The sequence below is a fragment of the Neodiprion fabricii genome, chromosome 7 (genome assembly GCF_021155785.1).
Source record: "Neodiprion fabricii isolate iyNeoFabr1 chromosome 7, iyNeoFabr1.1, whole genome shotgun sequence".
NCBI lineage: Eukaryota > Metazoa > Arthropoda > Insecta > Hymenoptera > Diprionidae > Neodiprion > Neodiprion fabricii.
The window spans coordinates 9198838-9218942 of NC_060245.1; the positions used below are offsets into that span (position 1 = coordinate 9198838).

At 39.1% G+C, this 20105-nt stretch overlaps 1 long non-coding RNA gene across 1 annotated transcript; it reads right to left on the minus strand.

Moving 5' to 3' along the window:
* Window positions 1-3730: 3730 nt before the first annotated feature.
* On the minus strand, window positions 3731-18735 carry LOC124187112. Its single transcript, XR_006871769.1, has 3 exons — window positions 18723-18735; window positions 16988-16993; window positions 3731-4042 (listed from the first exon to the last, which is right to left on the minus strand). It is a non-coding gene; the product is annotated as an uncharacterized LOC124187112 (long non-coding RNA).
* Between the last annotated feature and the right edge of the window lie 1370 nt (window positions 18736-20105).

Below are 20105 nucleotides of genomic sequence, written 5' to 3' on the forward strand. Positions count from 1 at the left end.
CGAATATGAGAGACATTTTCAATAGGCTTCTCGTAACATCAGATCCATTTCTCTCAAGGATCAGGAAATTGCCCGAGAGACCGGCTAAATCTCTATATAAAGAAGGTAGAGAGATGTTTAAACAACCTGAAGTCATCAGACAAGAGACAAGGAACGATTCCGATTTAGATACAAGCGGGTCAACATCAGAATCGGAATCGAATGATTCGAACATCGAAGATGACATTCAAGATTTTTATTACTAGAAATAAATAAGAGTTATTTGATTTGCTGCAAACTTTGTACTCAAAAAACTTTTGATAAATAAATACATTGCTCAAGAGATTTTTTACTCATTCAAACCTAAAAAAATCATGAAATATTTTCTATTTAAAAATATTAAAAATTGAAAATTTTTACGGAATCGACCATATATCGCGTCTGCTATTTAAAAAATTAACATTTCAATAACAAATTCATAATTAGTGATCCCAAAAACCCTTAAGAAATACGATTGGGTATTTTTTACTGAATAATTTGACTAATTAGTTAAGTTGTGTTTGCCATTTTGGGTCCGCCATTTTGAAAATCGTGATTCTGATAACAGATTCGTAATCAGCGACCCCGAAAACCCCTGATGAAAATATTTAAAATCACCTACGCCACTTTCTGATTTTTGGCCAGCTTTTTGGGATTCTGCCCCACTGTGCGCCGTGCGGTCCCCGAAACCCAAAATGTAGACTGCCTGTAGAAGGAAAATTGATACTGGCAATTTTCAAGATGTCAAATCCTAATTCGACTGGGCTACACGTCGTTCTTAAGATCTGGAGTATTGCGCCGTACTGAATAACATCTTTTTTATGCATTGCTCTTCTCTATTATCGCTGGCCCGTAGTTTGTCCGTAGTTCTTCTCGCTTGTAATATATCGCATTATCGTATCTTTTGTTTAATTTCGTTTCTTAATACGTTAAAAATATCTGTATCTTTCCTATATCTTAACGTTATTTATTTCCTATCATGCTAGCCTACCTTGAGTGACCTATCTTGTAAATCTTGCTGAATGTATCTCAACTAGTAGTATCGCGAACGTACGCATTTCTATTACTTATCACATCTCTCGTTTTGTTAATCTGTTAATTCTCACTCATACCTTTTCTCTGGATGTATTTGAATTTCTTTCATGACTTAATTGTATCCGAATGTCTTGCATCTCTCGCTGGTAATTAACATCGCTCGTCTTTTGTCAATATATTCGATACTATTACCATTCTCTATTTTATTGTGTTTATCTGTTGAATACGACCCCTCCCCTCTGCCATTACTTTGTCTATACTGAGTCAGCTGTGCAAAACCGGCGTAGAACCTAATCGTTTCTTCTCTTGTCTTTTCTGTAATTATCTTATATCTGACGCTACTGCGTCTGGCGCCCAACAATAGTATTTTTATCGTTAATTATCTTATTATTCAGATCAGTACCTGCGCCGTAGGGTAACCGGACTTTAGTCCTCACAATTATCTTTAAAAATATAATTTAAATTAAATAAACGAAATTCTGGTTACAAGCTATAAAACTGTATAATACTGAGTTTCATGAAAAAATTGTAGAATCGATTTGTAATGTCTCAAGATGGAATGATCCATCTAGTCTTCTAATGAACTTGATCAATCAATGAAAGACGCATCCATCTTAACAATCAGGAAGAAAGTAGCAATTCTGTTAACGCAGTAGATAACAATCCTACTGCAACTAACTTCATATCTATACCATATGTTTCAGGCGTGTTCGAATCTCTGAAGAGAATACTCACATGACACCATGTCAAGTTCTTGGAAAACAATTAAAACGGTCGTAAATGTATATTTGAGTCTGGGAAAGATCGGATTTTGAAAGGCAAGCGTTCTAATGTATTGTAAGATTACATGCAACGATTATAATCAAGTTGGACAAACTAGTCGCCACTTGAATACTAGGTCAAGAGAGCATCCGAGAAATATCTTTAACGCTGTCGCGTTGTGCGTGTTATTCATACCTTTTTATTAATCCTTATCCAAATAAATTATTTTATATTCAAAATTGTTTTGACACCTGTAGATTACTTTTTCAATTTTTCAAATCGTATGTTCCTTTCAAAAGATATTAGGAATTTGAAAAGTCACAGATCAGCCACGACACGGCGCGGCAGCGCCTTTTCTATGCTAACCAGGCATTGCAGCGGTGCGGGAGAGGGGCGGGATATACATAGTTAATACTCTTAAAAATAAATATACACACATAAAACAACAAAAAACGTAAAAATAAAAAAAAAAACAAAAAAAAAATAAAAATAAAAAATGTAAATATATAAAAATCTTAGGAAATTTCATTAGGTAGGATCACATAAAAATGTAAAATGTTGTAAAAATGTAAATAAAAAAAAATACTGAATAATCTCTCTCACTGAAGATTAAATACCTTATTTGAATAAAAAAACGATGAACAAATTCGGATTATAAGCATAAATAGATAATGTGGTACTGCGTTAAAAAAAATATAAAAATAAAACAACAACATAAATATAAATAAAAGGTGAAAATATAAGAAAAATCTTATGTCCACCCGTGCGAAGCCGGGATGGGCCGCTAATCTGTCGATAAATTTGGTCGCTTTAACTCGAAATTATCGTGAATTCTATTCTCCTCCCCTTGAGTCAGGCGGGTGCTTTACCTCGTCTGCTCCTACAACTATACCTGAGTCAGGCGGCGCTATGCTCGACACTGCTCCTAACGTCTGGCTATTGAGTCACGCTTGGTCTCTACCCAGTGAACACAATTATGTCAAACTGATGTCAGAATGACGTCATGTCACGTCATGATTTACGTAAGATGTGAGTCATATATGAGTCACATATGACTCATAATTTCCCACTTCCTGACGTAAGATTCTTACGTAAGATAAATGACGTAAATATGACCTCCAATTGATATCATTATGACTTAACTGACGTCAAAATGACATAACTCTGATGTCATAGAGAAGTAAAGTTGGTACCGGAAGCTTACAAAAATATGACGTCCAGCTGACGTACTTGTTATTTAGCTGACGTCAAGATGACTTAAATTTGAGGTAAAATAGTGATGTAAATTGCAATGATCAAGTAACAATAAAAGGCGAATATTTTTTTCAATTTGAATCGCTATTTGTAAAACCCTGTGACTCTAAACAATTGAATATTTATTTGGTAAAAAAAAGTATCATTCCTAAATTAAAAACTGTTACAACAGACCTTGTAAAGTCAAAATGTTTATATTTTTCATTTATAAATAGTGATTATTTTGTTACTGTACCTCTATTACAATATAATAATTAATTTTAAAATTAGTTTATATATTTTATTTATGACAATATCCTAATATTTTCAATGTTAAAAATATATTTAATGTTTGCATTTAAAGAGAATTTGCGGTAAGTTAAATTTGGACACTAAATATAAAAGTAAAAATTGAGAAATGTCATATGAAATTCCACTTATGAATTATTAAATCAATACATGATACAACATAGAACATAAATAGAAAAGTATCGTTGATCGTTTTTTTTTATACCGTCGTGACATTAGTATTATGTCACTCGTATGTAAAAGAATGACCGGAAGCTGATGCTTAAGTATGACGTTCATCGTACATCAATTGTACGTAAAAGTATGAGTTGTTTCTTACGTAAGAATATGACGGTATTATGATATCCTTTTGACGTCAGAATATGATTTGTAATTTATGTAATTGTATGATTTATTTCTTACGTAAATAATATATAAATTTATGACTTTGATGTGACGTCACACATATGATAGGGATAAGACATAATATTTACGTAATATTTAAGTCACAATCATGACGTCATATAAAAGTCAAATTTTAGGTCAGCACTATGTCATAATGATGTCATACTACATGACATCATATCAGAGTCATCAATAAAGTCATTTTTATGTCATATCTATGTAAAAAGTCGATGATCTCTATGTGACCTATCTATGACGTCATATGGAGGTCATGTGTTCACTGGGTACTGGAATACTGCTGCTCGGTGCTGCTCAGCGTGGTCCGTGTATACTCGGTTTATTATCCCGGTGTTGTCGCCTCGTCGTGTGTAGAGGTTATCCTGCTCATGTTAGGTTGGTTCTGTTATGTTGAGCTATCATGCTTGTACTCGGTTACGTGTACGAGTATGTCATGCAACAGGCACGTTGCAATATGTATTAGGATAGTTCTCGCCTGGTTAAACTGTGTGTGTTTTTTTTCTCCGTTTCAATTGGGGTGAATAACTCTCTAAGAAGATTTTTCTTATTGTTTCCATTTGAGTCTAAGGGTTTTGGATATGTTATCACATGAACTGTTGTTAATAACACCATACCGGAGTACTACGGATAGGAATATTTGACGATTCAATTGTGACAAAATTTTCGTCATACCTAATGTTTCCAATTCTATTTCCTTTTTTTCCCTGCCTGACAGATCAATAAATGTATTCGTTCTCCGTAGGGACCCCACCTTGGGCCGATACGTTAACGCAGTGATGATACGCAGTCATTGGCCTATTTCCTATAACCCTTATTTGAACTTATTTCATTCCAGTGGGCTTATTGTCAGTGGAAAGCGCGGAAAAAACTGTCTGCACGATGCCGAAAGTCGTTAGACGTTTTGTTTGGAGCTATCCGGGCACATGAGGCTTTATAATATACCTCGGCTCTGAATTTTTCGCATATTAGTGTAAATTCTCTTAAAATTATCCCTTAATATCATTGTAAAACAGTGACATTATTGCTTATTTTTTGTAGTAAAGCATTTTATCGAATTTCATCACTGTATGTAAGTCTCGCTTTATACGGTAAAAAAACTAATACAACTATCTGCTAAAGTTGAAATTAATTCATTGAACAAATGTATAATATAGAAAAAAAAAATTCATTAAAGTCGTTTAACTGTCTGGAACAACAACGACCGTTTTTCAGTCAAATAAAGATGCAGCGTCGGAGCCGTAGCTCGGTTACCGCATGCCGAGCGCAGCTTTATAAACTTGGAAGACAACCTTTGTTGTATTATATAGGTGGAAGACTATAATTTTTGTGTTTATTATTATAAAAATGAACATTATTATTTATTTCATCCTTGCGGGTATAAATTTTTTAAATATTTTTTTGCGTCCACCTATGTGGATGGACGACAAGTTCTGTCGTAGAATTTATGCGAAAAACGATACTTTCTAAGCTTCTTACCTTTCAAATAATGCGTACAATAAGTTTCGTGTATGCGGGTATAGATTTTTTACAAAATTCTTAAAAAATTAAGCTTGAGAAGATGACTCGGAAATTTTTGTCGTCACCTCTGGAATGTTGGTGTACGTTTTTTTGCAATAATTTCCGTCAACTCCTTGAGTGGCAAAACGATTTCACTGTTTGTACCCCAAGAGCGAAAAAAACTAGATATTTTGATTTTAATGAATCGTAGCACTTCCGGATTTTGTGGTTGCTTATTACGAATTTAACGGCTCATACGCAGTTGAGAGCCCGAAAAAAGTAATTTTTCATGACGAGACACTTCAATACATTAAAACAAAAATTTATACACGCGGCATTCCACGCCAAATCGGATGGTTTGAAAAATTTTGATTTTTGATTTCCTCAATTTTTCAGTATTTTTTAGTACCTCTAATAAGAGCCTTTCTGGTGAATTTTGAGATTTTTTGGATTATTTGTTAAAAAAATATCAAATTTTCCAAAAAATCGCTCTTCTCTTGGTTTTTTGTTTATAACTTTCTTAATAATGGTCCAAATTGAGGTTCATTTTTGTTTAAATCTTTGTTTTTAAATGGTCTTTACAGAAAAAAATACAAAACAAAAAATATTTAATGTGTTTGTGATTGAGATTTTTGAGTTGCAAACTTTAAATCGTGTTTTTGAAAGTAAGTGTTCCTTTCGATTTTTTTTAAAATTTTTCATTTCAAACTACTGTTCTTTCAGCAACTTTCAAGACCGATCCGGTTGCCTCCATACTGACTATTTTTTTTTCGATTTTTAAAAAATAAAAAAGAATAAAATTTACTATAAATCATTATAAGTACCGATTTTTGCCACTGTATACTCTTTTTTTACTTATTTTAAATTAATTTTAATACTTCTTATTGTTAATAGGTGTTTAAAATTAATAAGTAAACGTTAAGTCTATTTATAAACAATTATAACGAAAATTTTCATTCATTTACGTGTAAAAGCAAGAAAGATTTGATTAATATAAAGCAGTATCTGGTCTTTAATCCAAGAAATAGGTGAAACATTAATTTTTAGTGTAACGGTGGCTTCTCGAAAAAAATATTGATTTTCCCTAATAACCTTTACCTCAATGTGGAAAATATTTGTCAACGAGAAAAAACCTCCCATCAAGGACTGAAAAATGTATTTATAAAGCTTGTTTAAAAATTTGAGACTGATTGGTTCAGCCATTTCCGAGAAATCTTGCTAACCGACTTTAAAAACATAGTTTCGAGAAAACCCCGTTCAAAGTTTCAAAAGCATTGATAAATGCTCCGGGGAGTCTTTGTCGGGGAATATTTATCGGATCGACATGAAATTTTCTGTTTATGTACTCAGATATATGAACATTACGGAAATGTATTAAAAAAATTGAACTTTGAAAAATCGGAACTACGCATAACCCTTCAAGTTCAAAGATCAGAAATTCAAAATAGTGGATCTAATACGGCGGACCAAAATGAAAAAATGTACTTTTGATTTTAGCAGTTTGGTCTACCATATTAGATCCTTTATTTTGAAGTCATAGATTTTTAAAGTGGATTTGCAATCAGTGACTTCGTGACCTCCCTAAAATCAATTATCATGCAAATCGAGTGTATTTTGGTCAACTATATTGGATCAGCCGTATAGTTTCTGAATTTCGAGGAAAAATTCGTAATCAGTGACTTCCAAAACCACTGAATATCGAATTTCGCAAAACATCGTTCTAGTCAATCACAAGGTAATCAATATGCACCATATGCTGTCAATGCCGTTTAAGGAGTTGATATGATGATTTGAGGTAAGGATTGGGCATGGAGCAGTCTTCCACCGGTATAAGTAGCAAAATTATTGGATGACCGGTTCTTAGAGGGAGCAATATTCACATGCTTACCTGCAGATTGAATGCAAATACTTACGGTAGTGGTCTTACGATCAAAAATTGCCTTCACACTATCTCGACGAGTGTAATTATAGAATCCATACAGTGCCTGTATTCCTTCTTCTATATTTCTTACGGTTTTAAACACATTCGTAATCAGATTTTCGATGAGTAATTCTAAGTCTTTGATTTCTTCTCGGAATCGCACCATATCATCGAACCAACAAGGAGCTTGCACATCCAAAATCGTACCCGATAATATTTCTATCACTCTTAAGTGTTCCAGAAACATCCTCTCTACCTTTTCACACAGCCTTTCGTATTCGGTCCCTTTAGTTCCACCAAATCGTGGTTTCGAGATGATTTGCGTTTCATCTGATCTGAAATTTTCTAGTCAATATTTGCATGTATGTTATTATATGACAACACAATACTACCGTGCAAAATCGATCATTGCTTGACATATTTCCAAGGAATCATTGCACCTGGTAATGAACGTATCGATGTGACAAAAAATATATTCCTCGTCAAGTTTCCATTCCTCCGACGTTAGTTGACTATGAGCATCAGAGATCTGCGTAATGTAAATTACTTTATTATAATGAGATAGTAGATAACATAGTTAAATCGTAATAAGGTTGAATAACTTTATTGCGAAATGTTATCTCTGATGAGTTTATAAAATAACACGATTACATTTCATTGAACACAGCCCGCAAAATCCACTTACGAGAGGACAGTACGCTGAAAATACTACATTGGCATTATGCAAGGTGTACCAAAAGTTTCGCGACGGTCAAATACCTCAAAAACTTCAACTTGTGGAATAACCGTTGTGTACTGAGGTTGTAGGATTTTCCCCGAGCCAATTTCAACGTGAACCCGACGTTTTTTTTTTTGCTTTTAGAACCTCATGTTTTCGACCCGGAATTGGCAAAAGTGAAAAATTCTACGATCGGACATGACATTGGAAACTACAAATTTTTACCTCTAAAGGTTATCAGAAGATTAAGCGCTTGGCCCAAGGCACGGATTATCGTGATACAAATCCGTTTGGTGAGTTTCCGAGGTCACTATAAGTGGATTGCATGTACGATCCTGAAAATTGAACAGACCTACACTGCAATTGGTTCTTATCCTCAAATTCCGGCCACCATCTTGGCTCTGTCATTTTGAATTTCCAGAATCTGACTCGGATTCGCTTCGGGTGGACCTCGATTACTTTATTAAACTAACCTGCATCACGATTGGTCCTTGGTTGTAAGCCAAACATTCAACCTTGAGGTAACAATCAAATATTGAAATTTGCAGTGTCCAATATCATATCTGATCGTGGAATTTTTGGTTTTTTTAATTTTTGGGGTCAAAAACATGGGTTCCCATTCAAAAAATTCAGCTTGACCTTGAAATAACCTCGAAGGTCATCTTCAAGGATCTAAGGTTACGACTGATTAACTATCGAAGAGAATCGGCCAACTGTAGCCCACGGATTTGCACGAGACTTCGCAGAATATGAAAGTCATAAAAATAAACGAACACGCATTTCAGCTTACCCATAAACACTGGACCCTTTACGAGGAAATAACGGTTACAGTTTCAATACCTCTTGATGAATCCGCACGCGCGTATCGTGCTCAAGCCGAGCGGTGGCGCAGTGGCTAGCGTTACGGCGTCGAGTTGTTGCGTCTCGTGTTAAAGTACCGAGCATTTGTTTTTTTTTTCTTCCGATATTCGTCAAAGTGTGCTTCACGAATATTTCTCATTTTATTAATAAATACAAGAGTGCTATATTTAAATTATAATTCATCATTCCAAAGCAATTGCCCGTTATTCCGAAATATGCTACAGAGTATTGGGTTTGAAAATAATTGGAAATAACGAATATATAATAGCGGGTAGCTTGAATTTTATGTTTATTATTACATTATTATAATTTGAAAGGATCGGATATATACCTTTCATAAAAACATGATAAACATAAAAATTTTGCACACCACGAACAAGGCACGAAAGCACTTTTGTCACAGTCCCATTTCTCGGTGTGGATGTTGTCTTATATTACAAGTGGACGTGATGTGATTGAATTCATAATCAATTGTAGGCACCAGCATTCAAGAAAATGATTTGGTATGCCGCAAAATTATAACTGGATCGCAAAATTTTCAGCAACGTCAACGACGTTGCTTTTCCAAACATTCACAGCGAGAAATGTGGCTTCGTGTATTGATCGTGGGGTACAAAATTTTAGGCTCGAATATTTTTAGGGTAGGTATCACTCCAAGAAATCCACCGGATCTTCTTGAATTTTAATATTGTAACAACAAACACAAAAATTAAGTTACCTGCTATCATGCATTTTTCATTTCCAATCATCTTTAATTCTAATATCTTGTAGCATATTTCGGTATAACGGATAATTGCTTTGGAATGACGAATTGTAATTAGGAACATAGCACCCTTGTATTTATCAATAAAACAAGAAACATTCGTGAAGCATACTTTGACGATGAAAGGAAAAAAAAAATTGCCGATACGCTAGCCACTGCACCACCGATCAACTTGGACTCAACGTGCGCGAATAGATTCATGAAGCAGCATCAAAACTTCAACCGTTATTTTCTAGAAAACGGTCAAGTGTTTATGGAAAAGCTGAAATATACGTTCGCTTCTTTTCATTACTCCTTCATTCTGCGAAGTCTCGTGCAAATTCGTGTGTTATAGTTTGCAGGTTCTCCTCGTAAAGGGACAACAACAACTAATCTACAACCTTAGTACCCGACATTGTTCTACTACGCAAAGTTTTCAAGTTATTCAGTCATCCCAGAATTCTCAGGACACCCTGTATGTGCGTTAGTATCTCCAATGAACACTTAACCTAATCATTAGATATATTGTGACAGGATGAGCGGTCAAATACGCATGCGATACCACAACAAGTATGGGTATCGGAGGTGCGAGAGGCAGAAGAAGAGCCACGACAGAGGGTCCACCTACCATTCACGGTATCAGTGATTCAAGTTCATTTATAAAGTTTGACGGAGTTAATTTCACACTAATCTATGTCTCAGTACTCAAATCAAAGTTGAAAATACCACCTATTAAGAAGGAAAATACACAGTGTCTCGCAGTAGGCTTGAGAATTTCCTATCCGCTTAAATACCGAATCAGGTATATTTATATGCGATTATAGTTATTTATTTATTTATTGAGGAAATGAATTGACAAAAAAAAATTGAAATAACTCTGGGAAATTGAGGGGAAAAAAATCGAAAAAAATCGAATTTTTTTTTTCAAAATAACATCGGTACCAACGAGTACAAACGATGCTTTTTACAATAGTATCAACGCAAAATATTTAGCTCAACATGAGTTGCGGACCAATTTTTCTTCCCCTTGTATTTTCTTCCCCCTTAAGGTACAAACGAAATTTAAGGTGGTACAATCAGGTACGCACCGAGTACAATCGATTAAAATATAAAAAAATCCTTTCCGTTTAGTGGGTTGCCAACTTCACGTGGGTAAAATTAAAGATAGGATGGCCAGCCTGCGAGAAACAATCGAAGAACTTGAGTGGTACCAAGTCGGCGATGACCGACTGCGAACATTCAAGATATTCTCGCGGTATTTACCTGCAGTGACAGCCGGGTGGCACTTAGACATCTGGACGCATACATCGTGAGGTCAGTGCTGACTTAGGGCTGCATCACTCTTCTATCACGGCTGGCAAAGAATAACCACGTGAGCCTTATATGGGTGCCAGGACACAGTGGCATCCAAGGCAACGAGCTCGCACACAACCTAGCCAGAGAGGGAGCCTCACGCCAAGTGAGCGACGAGGACTATCTCATTGACCTATCTCCGGGGCACGTAAAACGCCTATCTAAGCAACGAAAGGAGACCCGCCTCGCGGAATTCTGGGGCAGAGCACCGGGCATGGCTCATACGAGGGCCCTATTCTAAGGACCATCGCAAGCATTAGCAGCCACGCTTATCAATCTAAACAGGACCGAGTTAAAAACCGCGATGGGTCTCATTACCGGTCATTGGTACACGGGCAGGCACCTCGTACACTTGGGGCTCAGAACGGAGTCCTTGGCTCGAGATGCGAGGAGGAGCAGGAGACTCCCCTCCACTTCATCACCCGGTGTGGTTGGCTCGAGGGACCGCGTAAGCAGACCATTGAGGAAATAGGGGTGGGCAGGCTGCTTCAATTCGCCAAGCTGGCCAACCTCACGTCATTTTCTACATACTAGAATTCCTCAATGGCCCCGAACACATTGGTCCAGCGGGACTGAGCGCCCGGCTACCTCCGTATAACATACAATACAATACAGTAAAATAATTCTGGTTGTTTTTTGATTGAATTTATAATATATTCATTATTATTATAAAATAAAAATCTGTTGAGAATATGCAAATATTGGCGCCTTTTCTGTGTGTGGATATAGACGAAGGATCGAGCTAGTCAATAGCAGAATTAAAATAAGACGTTAATACGTAAGATATGTTTTTGTTTTGATTCTGGACTTTGGTCTGTGGATTTCCGCCTTCTTTTCAGTGTGCATGTATTTACGCCATGATACAGTCATGTGTATCAGTTTCCGTTACCATACATTAATAAACGCAATCTTTTCATTTCACGAATAATTCACCGTGTTGTGTTATCTCGTTTATTCCTTACCCCAAGTGTCTGAAGCTACAGAAACCCTAACTAATTTTCAACAAAATCAATAAGTATGTTACGGGGTAGACGATAGTGATCACGATGAGCGGATATCCATGACCGCATCCACACTCAGCCGTGATGTTATGATGGCTTATTTCGGGTTCGTTACCCGTCGACTACACGCACGTACGAAGAATCAGAGGAAATGAGAGAAAGTTACATTCATGAGATGAATGTTTGCGTGTACAATTGATTCATTTTCAAAGACATGGAGAGTGCAACGAGAAGACGAGGGAAGGAATAAGGAAGAGAGGTCTTTTTGATGTTGTCCGAATGAGCAAAGACTTGAGTGCGTAGATGGGGTGAAGAATGTGAAGGACTGGCTAGCTGCAGTGCATGGGCAGAGGGAGCATTCTGCTGACGCGTTATAGGAACTGAGACCGTAAAGTGATAAGAAGAGGATACAGGGAATAAAGTAACAGTAGTAGGAGTGTGAGAAAAGAATTTAAGGTCTGGAGGACGTAAAAAATATTTTAAAAAATTGAAAAATAATATTTCAAAATAGTTTTTATTTTTTTTTCAATACAGCGCACCACTTTGAATAAATTTCAAAAAATATATGTCATGTAAGAGAGTATGAATGTTCTGAAAAAAATAATTTCATAATTTTGTTCGAAACATACCGTACTCAAAAAAAAAATAATAATTTAAATAGATTTCTTATTTCAATGGAATAAAACGAATTATCAAACAGCATAACCATTAAATTCAGACCGTTCTTTCAAGAATCAATTTTTTGACCCAATAATAAATGCTTCCCAAACCTTTCCGATTCACTACCTCAATTATTTTTGAATTCTAACTTCAAAAATTCGTATCAATTACATCGACAACAGAGACAGAGTTTGACAGTTGACACTTGAGGTGACCAGCCTGCACGAACAGCCGATAAAACTCGCGCATGCGCAGTTGATTTTCAGCTGTCTAGAAATTGTCCCGGTTCATAAAATGGTAATGTATTGTGACGCTGATTTTTAGTGCACTTCAGCCACTTGGAAGAGTGACCGAAAACTTACCGCGTACACAATATTTTGGCGGCCCGCGATATAAGCTGGAAAAATTAAGATGATACTTAACATATCGCGAGATTCTGTTGGGCACCTGGCGTGTTCAACACGCCTTGAAATCTTTATCTTCTGTAAACCTCGGGCAATATGCTCGGTTGCTCAGTATCGCAGAGAGGGGTGGGTTAGTTTTGGAGAGAGAGAAAGACACTCACCAATTACACGCTATTCGACAAAAATATAAAAAAAATAATATATTTCACAATAGCGGCGATATAATAATAAAATGAAAAATAATACAGGATTCACTCTTCGCGCTATTGAAAATAACTACAAAAGAAAAATCAACCAACATCAGGAACAACCAGCAATCCAAGAAACCTTCATCTTACCTGCGCTGGTCGCACTCGTAATAGTAAACAAAAGGGCAAAAACTGAAAACAAAAAATTACTTTCCTAACCGCGGTCGTCCTCTACTAAACAACAGCGCTAATCAAAACACTGACTACTATCCGCATTTACAAATAATTCTCAATTTCTTAACTTTAATTTAAAGAAGTTAATTGCAACGCGTCCGAAGTACGAATAGTACGCGTTTCAAACCCAATATCAAATAGAAATACTGTCAAACCAAGCGCTCACCCCCGACGATTTGCGACCTACATAAGATGTGACACTCTCAAATATGCTGGCGCGACGAGACTCCGTGTAACGGAATTTGGCTGCACGCAATTTAAAAACAAAATGACTCAACTCAAAACCATGAATCTACTCGATACTTTTCATAAACAAAATTGACTCTACGCGTTATCGCGAAAACTTAAGCTACGGCCATCAAACAAGAAGATCGGCAAACGAATTTCGAGTATTCCTGTAATCGGTGCGCCGATCTAAATCGTCCTCGAAATTGGTTCGGTAGGGATTAATAGAGGTTACTACTCTGCAGCCCCACCAAGAATTCTCCCACTTAGCAGCCGGACATCTCCACTTTCGTTTTTTTTCTCTTCGCTCGCGATAGAAATAACTGCAACAACAACAAAAAAAAAAACTTTCGACAACTGCTTCCGTTTTTACTCTTTTCGCATCCTTTCTTTGCACATGTATAGAGTATGAAATATAATTGTGATGTATATAATAATAATATCTCTTCAGATTATAAAGATATCTCGCCGCCGCCGCCGCCGTGTCAGGAATGCAGACCTTCATTCCACCACCCGGCCTTTCCTTCACTACCTCACCCCCTCCCTTTCACGCCCCAGTCCATTTCTCTGTCGTCAGGCCCTTCACCAAGAAGGCCACACTTCTTTCCACCCTTCAATAACTTCACAAGGTTAACCTCGAACCCATATATATGCCCTTATGCCTGGACAGATTTAACCTCGAACCTACGTGTATGCCTCCATTCCTTTACAGATTTAACCCTTTACCCTAGATATATAACTTTATACCTTTATAGATTCAGCCCTTTAGCTCACATATAGGCCCTTACATCCTTATAGCTTTAACCCTTTACCCCACATATATACAATAAACATCCGTCTTGGGATCAGGGATTGAACCCTTCACCCTAAATACACCCTTATACCTACACAGATTCAACCCTTTACTCTAAATATATAACCTTATACCTTGTAACGTGGCATTTTCGATGCGCGTTTTAAACGGCTCCCCGAACTCTAGATAAGACTCGAAATTAGGGATCCCGCGGATCAGACCGCTAATTATTTCATAAAAGAGTGCCAGGACAAAGGTCACGCAACCGATACTCTGAGAGGGGACAATTTCCGGTCTGGCGAATACGATTTTTCAGGATTTTTGTTTATTTTTTTTCTGTTTCGAGTAAATACGACATCATACACGGGACCGGCGGCAAATTCAAAAAGCATTATAGAATCATAGTCGTGACGGACCACGACGAAAGGAGCGCCTCCCATGAGGCTACGGAGGGAGCGTCAACGTAGAGCTTTGCCGCGAGGGAACCCAAGGCGGACGACATTCCCGTTGGTGGCCGGCGAGCCGTAGCCTCCCCGCTCACCACGCTGACGTCACGCAACCACGTGAAGTCGTCACCACGCCACTGTCAAACAAACTACGGGATACCGGAGACTGGATAGCCAATCAGCACCCCGCAACAACGGGAGTCAACGATAGCGATAAGTTAGGCCATAAGAATTTCGGAAAGGCAACACCAATGAGAGCGGAAGAGTTTTTCACGACCGATAGCACCTATGTTCGAGGCATGTTCCAATTGCGACTCCGATTAGCGGAGCTCGACACTTGAGTCCTGGCGACAGTTCGCGACAGTTGTGCATTTTTGAATATGTTGGAATGGTTAGGGAATAATTTCGCACGAATTGTTTTATTTATCAGTATAAAAGTACTATCATTTATGTGGTAAAATACAATATTCATTTACTGCGCTATCGTAGACAAACATGACAATTTATATTACATAAATAATATGCCCTTTGATTTTCACGATGTCTTTTTCTTTTTTCTTCTTCTTTTTCTTCCTTCGAATCTTTGTTTTTCAAATCTTTTCTACGCTGACGCCACGCACATTGATATTTCCGATTTTTATTCCTTTTTTCTTTTGTTTTTCTGAAAAATGAAGATTATTTATTATCATTTTATTTCATTTATTTTCATGTGAAATTATTTGTTTGGTATCGTATTTTTTATGATTTTATACGTAATACACGTTTTTACACTCGATTAGCAAAGCACTTGATAAGTCAATGTGGTCAGTGTCACAATTGATACTCCTAATATCAAGAACCAATGAGTCACGCGCGCATTGCTTTAATACATTATTAAAAAAGAAACGATTTCCTTCAAATATGTCGCTGAAATTTGTCGCGCGTATATATAGGCTTTAAAGTATCAACATATTACAAATATTACATCTATAATGTGTAGGTACATATGTATATTTTTATAAAGTACTCACTTATTCTCTTTCGATATTTCTTCGTCCCTTTTTTTGTTAATAAATGCACTTTCTTCCATTTCCATTTTTTCAGCACTTTATATACACGAATTTCACAAGTATACAAACGATTGACACATCAGCAGTCACCATCTGTGGATGCGCGTAGCAGGCTGTAGTACAAACACACACGCGCAGGCGCCCAGCGCCACTTAAACGAGACAGACGGAGCAGGCATACATTTTCGCCGTACGGTAGGAAGAGAGGGGGATATTACCCCCTCTCCTTCCGTCTTACGCTTTTTCGATCAGACTACGGATCTGACGCGCTTACGGATCTGACACGAGCTTAACATTTTGTACCCATCTAAAAAAGTGCAGAGCGCCGCTAAAGAAGTTTTCACTTCAAAAACCAATAAACGTAATTGGAGTGCGAAATGGCGGAAGCAGATGTGGGCGCGTTTTTGGTGTAGCTGCGAAGCGGTAAGCGCTATTAATTCTTTGCGAACGCATTTCGAGTGCAATTCAGATTGGTGCACCGGTCAACGGTTGGCCAGTTCCTCGTTGAGTTGGAGTGGCACTCGAAATTTGTTTGCCGACCTCCTTGTTGATGTCCGTAGCCTGAGTTCTTGCGATAACGCGGAGAGTCATAGTTTTGGGGTGAGTCGCTCTTGTCTCAAATTGAGTGCAACCAAATTCCGCTGCATGGGTTCCAGTCGAGTCAGCTTAGGTAAAAGTGTCACCTCTCGTGTAGGTCGTGTATCATCGTACGTGGACGCTCGGATTAACAGGGCGATTTGTGAACTTTTCGGGAATTGTGTGTACGAATTGAGATCGGATGCGTTTCGATAATACCCATACGATTACCGTGGATATCGACGTAATTAAGAGTAACAGCTAGGTATGCGACTAGCGCGTCGAATAAGGATTAGCTTCAGTTATTGCCGTTGTGGATGAGCATTGTAGCGTGGTGATTAACGCTTTATTTCGTAGAGGACGATGGCATATAGCGCATCGAGTACGATTTTGGTCCTATTTTTTTTGTTTAGTGGTTTATTGTTAAGTAGCAATCAGCGCTGTGAATAGTAGAGGACGGTCGCGGTTAGCGCGTCGGGTCAAATTCTGTTGTTGGTTTTTGAGTTATTGTTACGGATTGGAACTATTAATTCGAGTAATATTCAATTTAAACAGCGAAACATTTGGCTCGGTAGCAACACTGTCATTACGGCGGTTATTCTTTTCGGTTTCCCCCTCTTAGTCTAGTATGACCGGCTCCTTGACGACTCGGCCATACTAGAACAGTCCTTACGAGGAAACCAAACAAGGCTGTCACGCACTTCGGTATTTTTTTTCCAACCGGTTAATAGCGGCTTTCCTCGGGATACGTCCTCGTTATAATTCACGGTTTTCTAATCTATGATTAATTTGTTCGGGTACTTCCGTTCTGTTTTTTTTTTTGTACTAATTTATTTTCTGTGCGGAAAAAGAGGAAACCGATCAAGGAAACCTCAACCATCGGTTCGTTACTCGTGCCATTTTCTTTCCCGATTGTCAGAAACACCCGACAGACCAAGTCCCTTCGAAAGAAAACTTACGTTTCCTCATACTCCTCAAGGCTATACGCAACATTTGTTCCTTCGAGCCGGATTTTTGTGTGAGAAAACGTGAGAAAACTTGGAGAATTGTAGTGTGCCTCGTGGCGAGAATTCGGGCTCCTCTCGGGTGATATCACAGACAGTGAGAATCGACAGAAAAAGGTGCGTCCTCGAACATTATTTATCGGGTTTAGACTCTCGGTCTTTGTGTCGCTCGAAGACGACACTTGAGAAGGTCAACCGTGCTTACGAAGAGTGCGCGTACGCTGAATGAGCTATACAAACTCGCCGGCACACGTGCTCTCAGCATTCCTCGAGTGAATCGGACTCTCTCTCTCTCACCCTTGAGGATCACAGTCGATAACGCGGTCAGTCTCTCCATCGGTCGGTATCCAGGGAGTCAGTCGGTAAGTCGCAAGGGCAGTCATCATCGGAACGGATTCAAACCTTCTTACCTTCGAGTCAGTGAGTGCCGCGAACGATCAAAACAAACGTTGCTGGGACAGATGAATTTTGCGATCGGTTTCGAGTGAGTTTACTGTACCACGGGTTACCTTTCTCTCTCGTATTCGTTTAATCTACACTCGGCAAGGGATCGGACATTCCTCGAGCTTCGAATTTCGAATTTTTCGAAGAAACGCGGTTTTCCTCGCGTTTGAACAGACAATCCTCTCGCGAGTGCACTGACTATCGGTTTTTCGTACAATCGGAAGTGTAGAGTTCGGTCTCTCATTCCAATCCTCGTTTCGGTTTCGACCCTAATACAAGAGAAGCGTGGGAAGTCCGACTCGGATCAAGGCTCGAGGTTCCTTTACTTACGGAATTTCTCGAGTTTATCGCGGCTTGGGCCCGGGCCCTTGAGAACTTCGAACGGGAGACGGCTCCATCGAAGACTCCCGCGAAAGCAACGAAAGGAACGAGTTATACGCACACGGCCTCGGGAACGGTCCAAGGTGACAACGACAAGGCGCAACCGTCATCGGATAAATATAGGTGCTCATGCTGTAACGGCAAGCACAATATCACGACTTGCGCTCGTTTTCTCTCGATGACCCCTGCTGACAGACGAAGTTTGGTGGAGAAAAGTAGGCTCTGCTATAACTGCCTCGGCCCCCACGGAGCAAACTCGTGCCGTTCGGTAAAACGGTGCCAGAAATGTGAGGGAAAACATCATTCCCTCATTCATCAAGGGTCTCCAGGGGATCGGACGAAGGCGGCTCCGGCCACAACGACGGCGGCGGCAACATCGGACCAACCCTCGACATCCGGTAAGCAGGTCTAACCACCAGGGGATAGACGTTCTCCTCTCGGTCGGCGGATCAACTCTATTCGGGTACAGGATGAACTTACAAGGATATTCTTCCAAAACAGATGTGAAGGAGGGAAGTCTCAAGGTCTCGGAAACCCCTCCCCCTCCTCAACCATCAAGGACATCGAACCACGGGCAGCGAGCGTTCAGCAAGAAGGACGCTGCGCAATCTTCCCTCAACTCGGAAGATTTCCCACAAGCAGTTTTACTGGCGACTGCTCGTGCAACGGCTTTCAATGACGATCAAGGACTTTCACAGGCGGTCAGACTACTGATCGATCCCGGTTCTGAACTCTCGTTCATCTTAGAGCGGATGGTGAATGATCTTCGCTTACAACGGAAAGCAGCGGCTGTATCAATCATCGGCATCGGAGGATTCAACACGGGTCCAACAAGGGTAGTAGTTTCTCTTAGAATCCAGTCGTTGTTAACTGACGAGTCGGTTACAATTTACGTCTACATTCTCAAGCGACTCACCACCATCCTGCCATCATTTTCATCGGAAACCATCAAACGCGATCTTTTCAACAATTTACCCCTTTCGGACTCAAAATTTCTTTATCAAGGACCAATCGACGCATTAATCGGAGCGGACGCTCACGGCAAAATCATCGAGCCTCAAATCGTCAAGTCGGATTCACACGGTCTCATCGCACAGCAAACAAAACTCGGTTGGTTTATCTCCGGCCCGGTGGACGCAACAGTTCGTCACGTACGAGCATCACATTCAGCTGTGCGAAGCGGCGGCTCGGAGGATGAAGACCTCCGCCAGATATTACAACGGTATTGGATTCAGGAAGAAATCCCATCGACAGCAGGAGCGAAACAAATCCGGACGATTTGATATGCTAGCAGCATTTCAAGGACACTTACTCAAGGGAGTCCACCCGTCGTTATATCGTTCCGTTACCATTCAAGGAATCAACCTCGTTGCTCGGAGAGAGTAAGCCGACGGCTCCACGTTGCCTTCGACGAGTAGCAAAGCGGTTGTCGACGGACGCGTCATATCGGCAGCTGTACACGGAGTTCATCAAGGAATATGAATCTTTGGGCCACATGGAGGCGATCTCTGACCACTCGGAAACATCGGCGGCGATATATCTCCCCTATCTTGGCGTCCTCAAGGAAGATCGCGTCACAACTAAACTCCGAGTTGTATTCAACGGATCGTGCGGGCGGAATGTTACGGATTGGAACTATTAATTCGAGTAATATTCAATTTAAACAGCGAAACATTTGGCTCGGTAGCAAGACTGTCATTACGGCGGTTATTCTTTTCGGTTTCCCCCTCTTAGTCTAGTATGACCGGCTCCTTGACGACTCGGCCATACTAGAACAGTCCTTACGAGGAAACCAAACAAGGCTGTCACGCACTTCGGTATTTTTTTTCCAGCCGGTTAATAGCGGCTTT